This window comes from Lynx rufus, unplaced genomic scaffold (genome assembly GCF_022079265.1).
Source record: "Lynx rufus isolate CCGP_SWC_20201006 ecotype Redwood Valley unplaced genomic scaffold, mLynRuf1.p SCAF_7, whole genome shotgun sequence".
In the NCBI taxonomy this organism is placed as follows: Eukaryota; Metazoa; Chordata; class Mammalia; order Carnivora; family Felidae; genus Lynx; species Lynx rufus.
This window is the reverse complement of record NW_025814889.1, coordinates 116,819,737-116,833,746: the sequence shown is the minus strand read 5'-3', so window position 1 is coordinate 116,833,746 and position 14,010 is coordinate 116,819,737. Positions and strand designations below refer to the sequence as shown.

At 38.3% G+C, this 14,010-nt stretch overlaps 1 pseudogene; it reads right to left on the bottom strand.

Annotated features, from left to right (window-relative positions):
• Window positions 1-6,640: 6,640 nt before the first annotated feature.
• Window positions 6,641-6,888, bottom strand: LOC124501056 (FXYD domain-containing ion transport regulator 4-like; annotated as a pseudogene).
• Between the last annotated feature and the right edge of the window lie 7,122 nt (window positions 6,889-14,010).

Sequence of the window (14,010 nt, the reverse complement as noted above, 5' to 3'; positions counted from 1 at the left end):
GTTTCTCTGTCTCTCTCTCTCTCAAAAATAAATAAACATGAAAAAAATTTAAAAAGGAAAAAGAAAAAAGGAAAGATATACTCTTTCTTCACCTCAACTCTTGTCCCACTTCCCAGAGGTTATCACTGTTGGTTTGGTGTGCATTAATTTCAGAACCTTTTCCATGAGTATTTAATTATAGGTGTGTATATGTTTGAATGTGATTTTTTAAATAAAAATGGAATTTACAGTATGCATTGTTCATCAGCGTACATTATGGAAGGTAATCTGCTTTACTCAAACCACTGATTTAAATGTCAATCACATATGGGCCTCTGGGTGGCTCAGTCAGTTGAGTGTCTGACTCTTGATTTCTGCTGAGATCATGATCTCACAGTTAGTGGGATCAAGCCCCACATCAGGCTACTCACTCTCAGCAAGAAACCTGCTTGGGATTCTCTCTCTCCCTCTCTCTCTCTGCCCCTCCCCTGCTCACACACTCTCTCTCTCAAAATAAACTTAACAAAAAATCTCAATAACATCTAAAAACTACCTTCACAGCAATATCTAGACTGGTGTTTGACCAAACATCTGGGCACCACAGATGTTGATACATAAAATTAATCATCACAAGACCACCTCTTGTCAACTTGGCACTCTTTAAACCATACTTGATATCTAAATAAATAAAACAAGTGTCTTAGGGGACCTGGTTGGTGCAGTCAATAGGATATGTGACTCTTGATCTTGGGGTTGTGAGTTCAAGCCCCACGTTGGGCGTAGAGTTTACTTTAAAAATTTTTTTAAATGTTTAAGACAAGCATCTTCGGGCTACTATACAAAAGTACCATAGACTGGGTGGCTTATAAACAACAGAAATTTATTTCTGAAGTTCTGAAGTTTGGAAATCTAAGAACAAGATGCCATCATGGTTGAATTCTAATGAGAACCATCTTCTGGTTGCAAACTGCTGACTTTTTTTTAAGTAAGATCTACACCTAATGTGGGACTTGAACTCACAACCCCAAGATCAAGAGTCTCATGCTCTACCAAATGAGCCAGCCCAGGCATCCCACACTGCTGGCTTCTTATATCCTCACAGGGCAGAGAGCAGAGAGGGTAAGAAAGCTCTCCTATGACTTTTATAAAGGCACTAATGCTATTCATGAGGGTTACACCCTCATGCCCTCATCTAATCCTAATTACCTCCCAAAGGCCCCATCTCCTAATACCATCACATTAGAGAGACAGGGTTTTCAACATAAGAATTTTCAGGGGAAACAAACATTCAGTCCATAACAATGTGGTTATACTTCTACTTAACATGATACAACTATCCTTCATACAACTAAAAAAAACATTAAACTGGAGTGCCTCGGTGGCTCAGTCAGTTAAGCATCAGACTTCGGCTTAGGTCATAATCTCAAGGTTTGTGGGTTCAAGCCCCACATTGAGCTCTGTGCTGACAGATCAGAGCCTGAAGCCTGCTTTGGATTCTGTGTCTTCCTCTCTCTGCCCCCCTCCCACTCATTCTCTCTCTCTCTCTCTCTCGTCTCTGTCTCTCTCTCAAAATAAATAAACATTAAAAAAGAAAAAAATTAAAAATAAATAAATAAAATTTAAAAAACATTAACCCTTTCCCCAGAAGAAAATGCAAAGTCCTTGGGTGATGTTCACTCTTCTTGATATCATATAACTTAAATACTATGATGTAAAGTCAAAGCATTTATATTATATGAGATGAGGATAAGAGGGAAAAAAACAAAGATACTTGCTACACACACACATACACATAAACATATTCATAACAAAATAAAGAAGAAATACTCATGATAATTCCAGACCTCATTATTACTGAATATAATACTGGTCATAGCTAGTATTTAAAATTATTCTTCCACTCTGTATTCTGTATTCCCTTTGTCCTTAGCAAGCACCTCATCTGCTCATGGTTCTTTACCAGGTGGGGTAATTTAACCTTCATTCCTAAAGGGTCTGGGTCATCTCTAGTCCTGCCTGAATTGAGTTGCAGTTTTCCATCAATTTCAACTGTGTGGTAATAATAAAAGATAGCCAGGTGTACCTGGCTGGCTCAGTCAGTAAAACACATAAATCTTTTTTTTTTTAATATATATATATTTTTTGAGACAGAGAGAGACAGAGAGAGAGAGCATGAGTGTAGGAGGGACAGAGAGAGAGGGAGATACAGAATCCAAAGCAGGCTCCAGGATCCAAGTTGTCAGCACAGAATTCAATGCAAGGCTCAAATTCATGAACCACAAGATCATGACCTGAACCAAAGTTGGCCACCCAACCAACTGAGCCACCCAAGCACTCCTAAAACACACAACTCTTAATCTGGGAGTTGTGAGTTCAAGCCCCATGTTGGGTGTGCATATTACTAAAACAAAATCAAATTTAATTTAAAAAATAATAAAAGGGTGCATCAAACTCCTGTTTTGGGGTCAGGTCATGATCTCACGGTTTGGGAGTTCAAGCCCCAACATTGGGCTTCATGCTGTCAGTGCAGAGCCTGCTTGGGATTCTCTCTCTCCCTCTTTACCACTCTCCTGCTCACGCACTCTCTCCCTCTCTCAAAATAAATCAATAAACTTTAAAAAAATAAAAAATATAAATAAGTAATTAAAATCCCAGACATACCTTTCCTCCCCTCCACTGTGAAGTAGCAACCCAATTTCCCCTTGGTAATCAAGATCAATCACCCCAACCAGCACAGTAACTCCTTTCTTTTCCTGTTCAGAGGCATGGGGAACCTAAAGACCAGGTGGCAGTCTTAACTGCCAATTCAGTGGAATAATTGTTGTGTCTCCTAGTAAAGGCATTCTTCCATTTGCCACCAAGGCCTCGAGGCCAGGAGTGCATGAGGTCATAAGGACAGGAAAAAAATTTTACTAGTAGTTTACTAGGGCTAATGGTGAGTGGTGCCACTGCCACTCCTTGATTCCTAGACCCATGAAGCCTGGCTATGGGAGAACAGCAGAATATACAGAGCATATACAGCCTCCCAGAGAATCCTGTCCTAGCCCTGCAAGATATTGCCACCTTGCTGGCATTGTAACTGAGTCTTCAAAAGGCCATTCTAGCATTCTATGAAACTAGCTGCCTCAAGATGATGAGAAATATGGTAAGACCAGTGAATTCATGAGCATTGGCCCACTATCACACTTCATTTGCTGTGAAGTGAGTTCCTTGATCAGAAGCAATGCTGTGTGAAATACTAGTGATGGTGGATAAGGCATTCTATAAGTCTATTGATGGTACTTTTGGCTGAAGGATTACATGCAGGGAAGGCAAATCCATATCCAGAGTATCTATTCCAGTGAGAACAAAATGCTGCCCCTTCTATGATGGAAATGGTCCAATATAATCAACCTGCTAGCAGATAGGTGGCTAATCACCCCAGGGAATGGTGCCACACTGGGGAATCTCTGCTTCTAGCAGATTGAGCAGTCAGCAGTGGCCTTAGCCTGGTCAGCTGTGGTGAGTAGAAGTCCATGTCATTGAGCCCATGAATAACTTCAATCCCCACTACCATGGCCACTTTGTTCATGAGCCCATTGGGCAATGACAGGTGTGGCTTGAGAAAGAGACTAACTGGTATCCATAGAATATGTCATCCTATCCACTTGGTTATTAAAATCTTCCTCTACTGAGGACATACTCTGGTGATCATTCACATGAGACACAAATATCTTCACATTTTTTACCCTTTCAGCAAGGTCTATCCACATACCTCTTCCCCAAATCTCTTTGTTACCAATTTTCCAATCATGTTCCTTCCAAGTCTCTGACCAGCCAGCCAAACTACTGGCCACAACCCATAAATCAGTGTATAATCACTAATCTGGCCATTTTTTACTTCCAAGAAAAATGAACAACCAGGTGCACTGCTTAACATTCTGTCCAGTGAGAGAATTTCCCTTCACCATTGTCCTTTATGTCCCAGAAAGGAGCTGTAGTACTATAGCTGTTCATTTTCAAGTGGTGCCTACATATCGCACAGAACTACCTATAAACCAGGCCTACGATTTCTTTTCCTCTGTCACCTGATTGTAGGAAAGTCCCCATGAGGCCAGAGGCACAGGCTGGGAAAGAGAAGGCAATACAGTAGGAATGGGGATACTTTCATATCTGCACTATGAATGTAGCTCATTCATTTAACAGCTGCATAGTATTCCATTTTATCCTTATACCATAAAACAACTATCCCATTGTAATGGGTTTTTAGCTTGCCTCCAATTTTTTTTATTTTGCTTTTAAAATGTTCCAGAGAATGAATGAATATATATATCCTTGTGCACTTGTGAGATTTCCATAAAAAATTTAAAAATACAAATAGAAAATAAGATATCTACTATGACAACTAGATTGGCTACCCTAGAACAAAGATGCATCAAGAGGCTCAAAGAACCATTCTGAAATCTATTACAAATACCTCCCACCAACCACTCAGAAAAGAAACTAATGAAACTCTTGAGAGAATGTGTGTATATGTACATATTTTACCACTTAATACTGTTGCACTAACATTTAAACCAATATAAGAGCAATTATTTTTGTCTACAGTTTTGAGTTGGCTTAGTACTGTCACTGAATAAATTTTGGGTATTCAATAGTCAGAATATAATACAAATTATTTAAAAGTCTTCTGTTGGCTGCATCCAAAAATTACCAAGTATATCAGTTACCTATTCAGTATTTCTGATGATTATTTCCATCCCAAGAGATGGCCCAATCTTAAGATTAATTAAGGGCTTCACTTCAAATTCAACAGATAAGTTATTCTTACACCTCCACATAATAATATATCTTTTCTAACTTTGCCAAACTAGTGATCTTACAATTTATACTACATAAATCAAAGAAATTTATTCCATTCCAGCCAAGAGTATAATTTTTTTCCAATTTCTTTTATGAAGGACTTCTAAGTTTCATACATTAGCAGTTGGTTATATTTCATCTGACTAAGCGGAGAATAGTCATCTCATACATGAGCAGCTAAAATGTGTATCTCTATTTACAGTCCTTAGTAGAGATTTTGTAGAGATTCCACCTCTGAATCACATAGCAGAAACTTCAGGCAAAGTTTTAAATCTTTGTCAGCTTCAAAAGAAACCAACTTTCTTTCAAGCTAAAGAGGGGGAGATCTCTTCTTCGGTGGATCATCTACAAGCAGAGGCTGCTTGTTACTCACAAAATCTTAAAAGTGAACCACCTTGTGAAAATAGCTTAAATTCCATCATCTGAGATTTTATTTGGAGTCTTTAAAGACTTTCAGTCTTCTAAAAAAATCTCTTAAAATACAAATTCCTGGAATAGTTAATCCCTTAAGCCAAGAGAGCAACTACCATCTTCATTAAACAATTTAGAAATGAGACACAGGATTTGGGCAGAGATAAAATCAAGAGAAAAACAATTTTTTTTGCCAATTTTTCAATTTTATCAATAGTCTACTTTCATAACATTTCAGGTAATAAATGAATCAGAAATATAAATACATATTAACAGGTTTATATATTAACTTATCTTCTAAAACATTTCAAAATACCAATCTGATAAGTCTAGAGAATGACTTACTTATAGATATCACTTCTCTTAGGCACATTTTCTTTTTAACTCATGAACTTTCCATATCTTGTTCCTTCTAGAAATCATCAATACTTGCTAACTCTGAAGAATAGATCCTTTTTTATTCTCCCATCCCTCTTGAGCTAAGCATTATCTTAACTTTTATCATGATCCTGGATTGCTCTCCTTTAGTTTTACCACCCATATGTATATCCTCAAATAAAAGAATTTAGTTTTGCCTATTTTTGAACTTTATAGAAATGGAATCATACTGTACATACTCTCTTTTTCTCCATATTGTTTCTGATAGCTGTACTTTGTTCATTTTAATTTCTGGATATAAGTATACTTCAATTTATTCCTCCCTTGCACAGTTAATGGATATTTGTAATGTTTCCATTGGGGGTCATTATGAACAATGCTGTTATTATAAGTACTGTTAAACATGAACTCTGGTAAACATAAGCACACAATATATTCCTAGGAGAATTGTTGTGTCATAGAATATGAGTGTCTCAGCTTTATTGATAATGCAAACTAAGTTCCAAAGTGGTTGTGCCAACTTACACTGTTACTAGAAGTGTATGAGAGCTCCTGTTGCTTCTTATCCTGACCAACCTCAAATTTTTCTAATTTTCAAAAATTTGGTATGTATCCATTGGTATCCCACTAGTCTAAATCACCCTAATTAGGAAGGAAGCTGAATACTTTTTTCATATATTTTATCAACCATTTAGATATCCCTTATTATGAAATGGTGAAATGCCCTTCACTTTTCTTGCCCTTTTTTCTATAGGGTAGTCTTTTTTTTTTTTAAGAAGTTCTTTATTCTGGATACTAGTATGTACTTGATTGATGTTACAGGTTGCAAAAATCTTCTATTCTGTGCCTTTTCTTTTTGTACTGTCTTTTGGCACTTTAAAAAAAAAAAATTTAGGACAGCCTCTTGATCAGAAGGGAGCCTAAAGGCCCACCCTTGGAGAGAAAGGCCATCATGAAGGGTAAAGCCTCCAAGCAGGGAGAGAACAGCATTGGAGCTGGTACCAAGAGTGCCACGAAGCTGGCCGTGTGCTCAGCAAGTACTGGCAGAGCCTGGAGTGATGAGTGGGGTGGCTTTCTCAGGTAAGGGACTGTGCTTCTGATTGTACTTATATTTGCATTTTCCATTCATGGCGATCAAGATTCCAGCAATGCACAGGAGCCCTCCAAAAATCAGCCCACCCACCTGCAGGCTTTCCCTGTCATAGTAGAAGGGACTTTGGCATCCAAGGCAGGCAGCCCTGCCAGTGTGAAGAGAAGGCCCCAAGTCACTCTCTTCATGACACAGCTGGAGGGCAGGGCTGGGAGCCGTTTTCCTGAGCTCACCTGAGAGCTGGGTGCAGAAAGCAGGTCTGAAGAGGTTCCTGGGGCTGTCTTGACAATTTGGGGGTAGTCAATTTTCCCTTTATGTTTAATGCCTTTTGTGACTTGTTTATAAATCATTTACTACCCTTGAGGTATTCTGCTATATTATCTCCTAACAGCTTTATAGTTTTGACTTTCATACCTAAGTCATGAATCTACCTGGTATTGGTTTTTGTCTATGTTATGAAGTAGAACTCAATTTCTTTTTATTTCATATAGATACCCAATTGTTCCAGCACCAGTATTCCAGAGCAAGAAGAAATTCTTCTGAGTTGTTTCTTTCTTTTCTTTTAATGTAGGTGTAGGAAACTTCTAGCCCTTAACTCAATTGCTTTCAGCTCATAGAGAAGGCAATAAGAAGGGGTTCAGTTTATTCCAAAAGTTGCTAAAACTCAAAAGAGTTGATTTCTTTAAATTGTTAGTTGTAGTAATATGAGGCTGAAATGTGGAAATGGGTTTTTCTATCTAAATTTTTTAACGTTTATTCATTTTTGAGACAGAGAGAGACAGAGCATGAATGGGGGAAGGTCAGAGAGAGGGAGATACAGAATCTGAAACAGGCTCCAGGTTCTGAGCTGTTAGCACAGAGCCCGACGCGGGGCTCGAACTCACAGACCGCGAGATCATGACCTGAGCCGAAGTCGGACGCCCAACCGACCGAGCCACCCAGGTGCCCCATGGGTTTTTCTATCTAAAACAGATATCTAACTTGCCTAACTTATAGTATAGAAAATAGGCTTAAACTATATTGAAAATAAAACAATGGATAAAAAATATTCCTAGACTTATAACATTTAATGTAATTCAATTCAACAAACACTTAAGAAGTAAAATATTTTATAACATTTATTTTATACCTAAAGATTATGCACATTTAACTCTTTATTTTTGTTATCTTTGTAAATAAATAGAGTTTTGAGACGTGTTTTACCCTCAAGGTTTGGGCAGAATTGAGGCCATATCTCTATCTCATAGACTCTATCCTATTGTCATGGCACCTTCATACTTGAATCTTCTCTGCAACATTATTGCCCAATGGTCAGCTAATTTGAAGACTCAATATTGAATTTGACTGATCTGTACTTTTTCCATTTACTAAACAAAATTCGACTTGGAGTTCCACCCAGAAGAAACCTTCTTCCTCCCGTTGACTTTTCTAATCTTGCCTTCTTCACACTAAATAACACTAAGATTCTTTCATTCTTCTTGATGTCCTAATTTCATATCCCCTCATCATCCTAACTGACCAGCAGAAAGCAGAATAAACCATCACCTTCTTTACTTCACATATAATACCTCCATTAATGTGTTTTTTGAGAAGCTACTTTTCATTGCTGCTTTTGCATGCCATCCACAACTAATCATAATAATGACATAAAATTAAATATCTATTTGTTAACACTAGCAAATAGCATTTTGTTCCTATTTTAAAAGTGATTGAGTCTAATATTCCTATATTTCTCTCATTCTTAAAAGTAACCTTGATTATGTTGCCTGTGTACTTACAGTTCATTTCAAATGGTTTAAAATTCACACACACACACACACACACACACACACACACACACACACACACATTTCTTGAGAGGAAATAAAATCACTTCTAGTAAAACATATATCTAAGTGAGTTCTATATTTCACTCTTTAACATGTAGAGATTTTTTGGCCACTTTTTTTCTTCACTATTCTTTTTTTTTAGTGAGGCAAGGAAAATTCTGTTTCTCTGCTTAGTCACATTCTCAGCATGTGAATGGGACAACACCTTTGCCCCTCTCAGAAAGATTTTTTTATAGCATAGCCAGTCATAATTATGAAGTCTTTCCTTTATTCAATTATAAAGGTTTCTTTTTCTTTTTGAAGAATTATGACTGATGCTCCAAAAAACTCAATTATGCCTAGCAAAATTCCATTATCTCATTTCCCAAGGGGTACTAGAGCCCTGCCCCACCAGCCAGGATACACAAGAATTCTGTTTTAAAGCAGTTCCACATGAATGCCTATTTCTCCCTTGTGTTCTCCATGGCTGGGAACCACCTCTTTGAAAAACACAATGCCATGCTGAATGTGCATTTTTCATTAAAATGTGACCTGTTTCCAGGCTGGTATCTGTGCTCCACATTCAACTAACCCTTTGGCCAAATTCACACCCACATATTTTGGACATTCTTCTGGCCTAAAACTGCACCCAGAGCATCTGTTCTGTGCAAAGGATTAATGAAAAAAAAATGTGTGTGCAGGTCAGAAGCTAGTCTAGTGACTGCACATCCCCCTTCAGATGCTTCATCAGCTCACAAAATGTATGAGACAACTATCAGCCATATGGAGTTTATGGCTTACTTTAAACCTTAAATCTTTTAAACTTATAGATGGGAAGGCCACGAGAAAAATGAAAAAACAAAAACAAATCTTGGAGAACATTTTCCTTCTGTTTTAGTTCTTGGCCGTTTGGTAATCTCTGATGGTGTCTAATATTAGACTCTTAAAGAAAATCTTTTCCTTAGGCTGTTCTATTATAATCAAGAGTCTAAGAAAAGATTGGGTTATTTTTTCTATGATTAGAAAAGAACAAGAAAAATATAATTTTAAATATCAAAATAAGTGGAGGGGAAAGCTTGTATACATTTTCCTTTACTCAAAAGTCTTCATTTTCCTCTTTCCTCTGCATCACCTCTAGAAAGAAAAGCCATAAAGGCAACCAATTTGGAAAGCAGAACCTAAAACATGTTTAAGGAAAATGTATTTTTTAAATATAGATGTTTTTTAAAAATAAGTAAATAAAAATATAGATGATATGAATATATATATATATTTTTTTCACTTAATGTAGTGTATAAAGAGTGCACTAAAGACTGATGTCTGGACATTATTCTCAAATAAAATCTCCCAAATTAAGGTGTGCCTGAGTGTCTCAGTCAGTTAGGCCTCAAGCTCTTTCTTGGTTTTGGCTTGGGTCATGATCTCACAGTTGCTGAGTTCGAGCCCCACATCCTACTCCACACTGTCAGTGTGGAATCTGTTTGGGGTTCTCTCTCTCTCTTTCTCTCTCTCTCTCTCTCTCTCTCTCCCTCCCCCACTCACTCTTTCTCGCTCTCAAAATAAATAAACTTTTAAGAAAATCTCCCAAGTTATACTATACAAATCCTCAGCTAAATTTCCCTTTTGCATATAGAGAGTTAAATGGTCATAAACAGGACTAAAAAGGCCTCTCCTGTTTTTGCCTAAGGAGATGAGTTTAGGGACTATATAATCTTTCATATTCAAATATGTAACATTTCTCTTTATCCTTCTGCTATATGCCATGGCCATTTGCCACCCAGGCAGGAAGGAGCCAATGTCAACAGACATCTGCAGCAGAACCCTATGAGTTACTTAGACCAAAACAGTGAGGACCCTCCATTCTGGCCACCAGATGTTGTAGCCATTTCTCTAAATGTCCTGTTTGTGACCTTGACTCTTTAGTTCCCCTTCACAGCATTCTATACTTGGAAGAGCTACTATGATTGCCTCTGATTCTCCCTTCCAGTCTGAATACAGAAGGGAGTCTCCTCCTCACTGCCTCAACCCCCATCTCACCAACCTTAGAGAGGCAAGAATAGAACCTAAGAATTGATCAACAAATACTGCAGGGGTGACAGTGAAACGATTGTGAAATTCTTGGTTCCTAACCCCCTGCCTTAAGAATAAACTAACACAAAGCACTGACACAACTTTGGAAGAAAGCAATTTCAACTATATCACCACAGCATTGGCCAAAGACATAGTGAAAGTAATGCTGAAAAAAAAAAAAAAAAAAAAACTAAAGGAAACAGCAAATGCTAATCCCTGAGATATGGTTTTCATTTTCCAACCTAGCAGAACTCAGGTGCAGCTTTGGTTTATTGTGAATCAAATCCCTTAAAAGGTAACAAGGGTCTACAAAAAAAAAAAAAAAAAAAATACATCTTCCAATGTCTGTCTTTTCCTTTGAAGCCAGACACTGGCTATTTACATTTTAAACAGTTTTCAACATTCTTTTCACGTTTTTAATTTAAATTGACACCTTTTGAGGGTTAGTTATACTAACCCTCAGAATTAACAGAATTAACAAATCTATGTTTGCTTTTTTTTCAGGTAGTGGAGCAGAAAAGATAGCTGTTTGCTAAAAATTATTAGCCCAGAGCACCCCCTTATGGCAAACACACTAATGCAAGTGCTTCCGTAGGAAAAGTTAAAAAAAGTGTTTCAAACCTTCAGTATACGGAGGTAAATATTGCTTTTCCACTCGTAAGATCTTTTCTTCATTTTTCTTTCTTTTCTTTTTTTTTAAATTTTTTTAATGTTTATTTATTTTTGAGAGAGACAGAGACAGAATGCGAGTGGGTTAGGGACAGAGAGAGAGGGGGACACAGACTCCAAAGCAGGCTCCAGGCTCTGAGCTGTCAGCACAGAGCCCAACGTGGGGCTCAAACTCAGGAGCTGTGAGATCACGACCTGAGCCGAAGTGGAGCTGAAGTCAGACGCTCAACCGACTGAGCCACCCACGTGCCCCTCTTTTTTTTTTTTTTTTTTTTAATATAAGCTCTATGTCCAGTGTGGGACTTGAACTCACAATCCCAAGACCAAGAGTCACATGAACTACTGACTGAGACAGCCAGGTCCCCCTTTTCTTTATCTTTGTTGGGAAATTAGAAATCATCTTGCCACTCAAAAGAACAGTCTCATTTCACTTCATAGATAGATTTATTTACTACTTCAAAAATAATTTCTTTCATGCTAGAACATGGAATCCTATACTTTAGATTCACCCAATAATGGCAAACCTAAATTAACCCAGTTTTTATACTTCTGTTGAACTTAATTCTCAAATGGCTTTCCTCTACCACCAGCTGAACTTGAAGTATTTTGTCAAGTGCCATCTTTCACTAAACCATGCATACCCACTAGCCTCTGAATTCCTCTTGGGTGTCATCTTCATAACCCATACATGTTACAAGTGCCATATGAGCTGTTATTTACTAAACAGAATCATTAAGTCCTATTGTTAAGATAGATCATGAACTGTCGCAGCTATAAGCGTGATTCTCTGGTGGGTTTTTGCTGAAGCTAGAAAGACAAGAAATGAGATAATTCTGCCCCAAGCAGGCAAATGTTTATAATAATTTAGCACAACCAGAAATTCATACATAACTTCTGTTTTTCTAATCCATTATACATTTTTTTCTTCAAATGTTTATTTAAATTCTACTTAGTTACATATAGCGTAATATTGTTTTCAGGAGTAGAATTTAGTGATTTATCACTTACGTATAATATCCAGGGCTCAACACAACAAGTACCCTCCTTAATACCCATCACCCGGGGCGCCTGGGTGGCGCAGTCGGTTAAGCGTCCGACTTCAACCAGGTCACGATCTCGCGGTCCTTGAGTTCGAGCCCCCCGTCGGGCTCTGGGCTGATGATGGCCCAGAGCCTGGAGCCTGCTTCCGATTCTGTGTCTCCCTCTCTCTTTGCCCCTCCCCCGTTCATGCTCTGTCTCTCTCTGTCCCAAAAATAAATAAACGTTGAAAAAAAATTAAAAAAAAAAAATACCCATCACCCATTTAGCCCATCCCCCATCCACTTCTCCCCATCAACCCTGGGTTGTTCTCTATCATAAAGAGTCTTTTATGGTTTTCTAATTCATTATTTAGATTCTCCAAATTTTCTATATGTGTTAAGAATACATCTCTGTGTTCTTGTGTTAAACATTAGAAAAAAGCATTTAAATTTAAATGTATGATAGAATTTGGTTTAACAGTATCTTTAAATGTTAATCAAAAGAATATTCGATATTGAGTTTCTATATCCCTCTGAGAAAACATCCTCATTATTAATCTATAATCACCTTATCCTGAGGGCATAATTATGATTATGAGGGCATATATATGATTAATCCCATCATAACAGAGTTCCAAAAAGGTCAGGCCTACAACCCTAAGTCCTTAGAAGCCTTAGTCCTACAGCTAGATGAGACCTCAGTGTTCAACATAGGACCAAACCCAGGGGGTAGTGACTTGAGAAATAGGCTCACAGGTACAAGACTAAATACCAGGTTAGAGGGGAGCAAGGGGATTATTATTAGACAAAAGGCCCAAACAAACCAAATGTCCAAAACAGCTATTCCCCAGTGTAAGAGTGGGCCAGCTACCGCCAGGGTTTGGATTCTCATGGACAGAGTTGGGGCAGGGTAACCTCCCTAAAACATCCAAGAGTTGGTACATGCTGAGAGGTAAGTCCCAGTAAATGTTCTTGAAGAGTTCCAAGTAGCAAGCCAGGTAATCAAGATCAGTGCAGGTCCAGTGGAAAGAAAGCATGATCTAGAGCCAGTAAAGGAGCCAGGGTAGGCCCTGGGCAATGACCATATATGGAATTTGCCCATTTTTTGGCTGTTGTGTAGGGCTGGATAAAAGGTACAGGGTGAGAGTGGGAGAGACAGAAACAGAGAGACAGAGACTAATAGATTGACAGACTGTTTAGCTCCAAGTTGGAACTCTTAAAATGTTCGCTTCCTTTTCTTCCTCCCAACAAGAAGTCGCAGCACTCAAAAAAGAACATAAAAGGACACCTGGGTGGCTCAGTCAGTTGAGTATCTGACTCTTGATTTCAGCTCAGGTCATGATCTCATGATTTGTTGGATGGAGCCCCGCATCAGGCTCTGTGCTGACAGCTCAGAGCCTGCTTGGGATTCTCTCTCTCCCTCTCTCTCCCCAAGTAGATAATCTTTAAAAAACAAAACAAAACAGGGGCACATGGGTAGCTCAGTCAGTTGAGTGTCCAACTTCAGTTTAGGTCATGATCTCATGGTTCACGAGTTCGAGTCCCACATGGGGCTCACTGCTGTCAGCACAGAGCCAGCTTCAGTTCTTCTGTCCTCCTTTCTCTCTCTGCCCCTCCCCAGCTCACACTCTCTCTCCCTCAAAAATAAATAAACATTAAAAAAAAAAAACAATAGAACATAAAACTTTCCACCCTTGGATGCCACCGAGTAACCATCATTAAAGTCTCCCCTCCTACCACCATC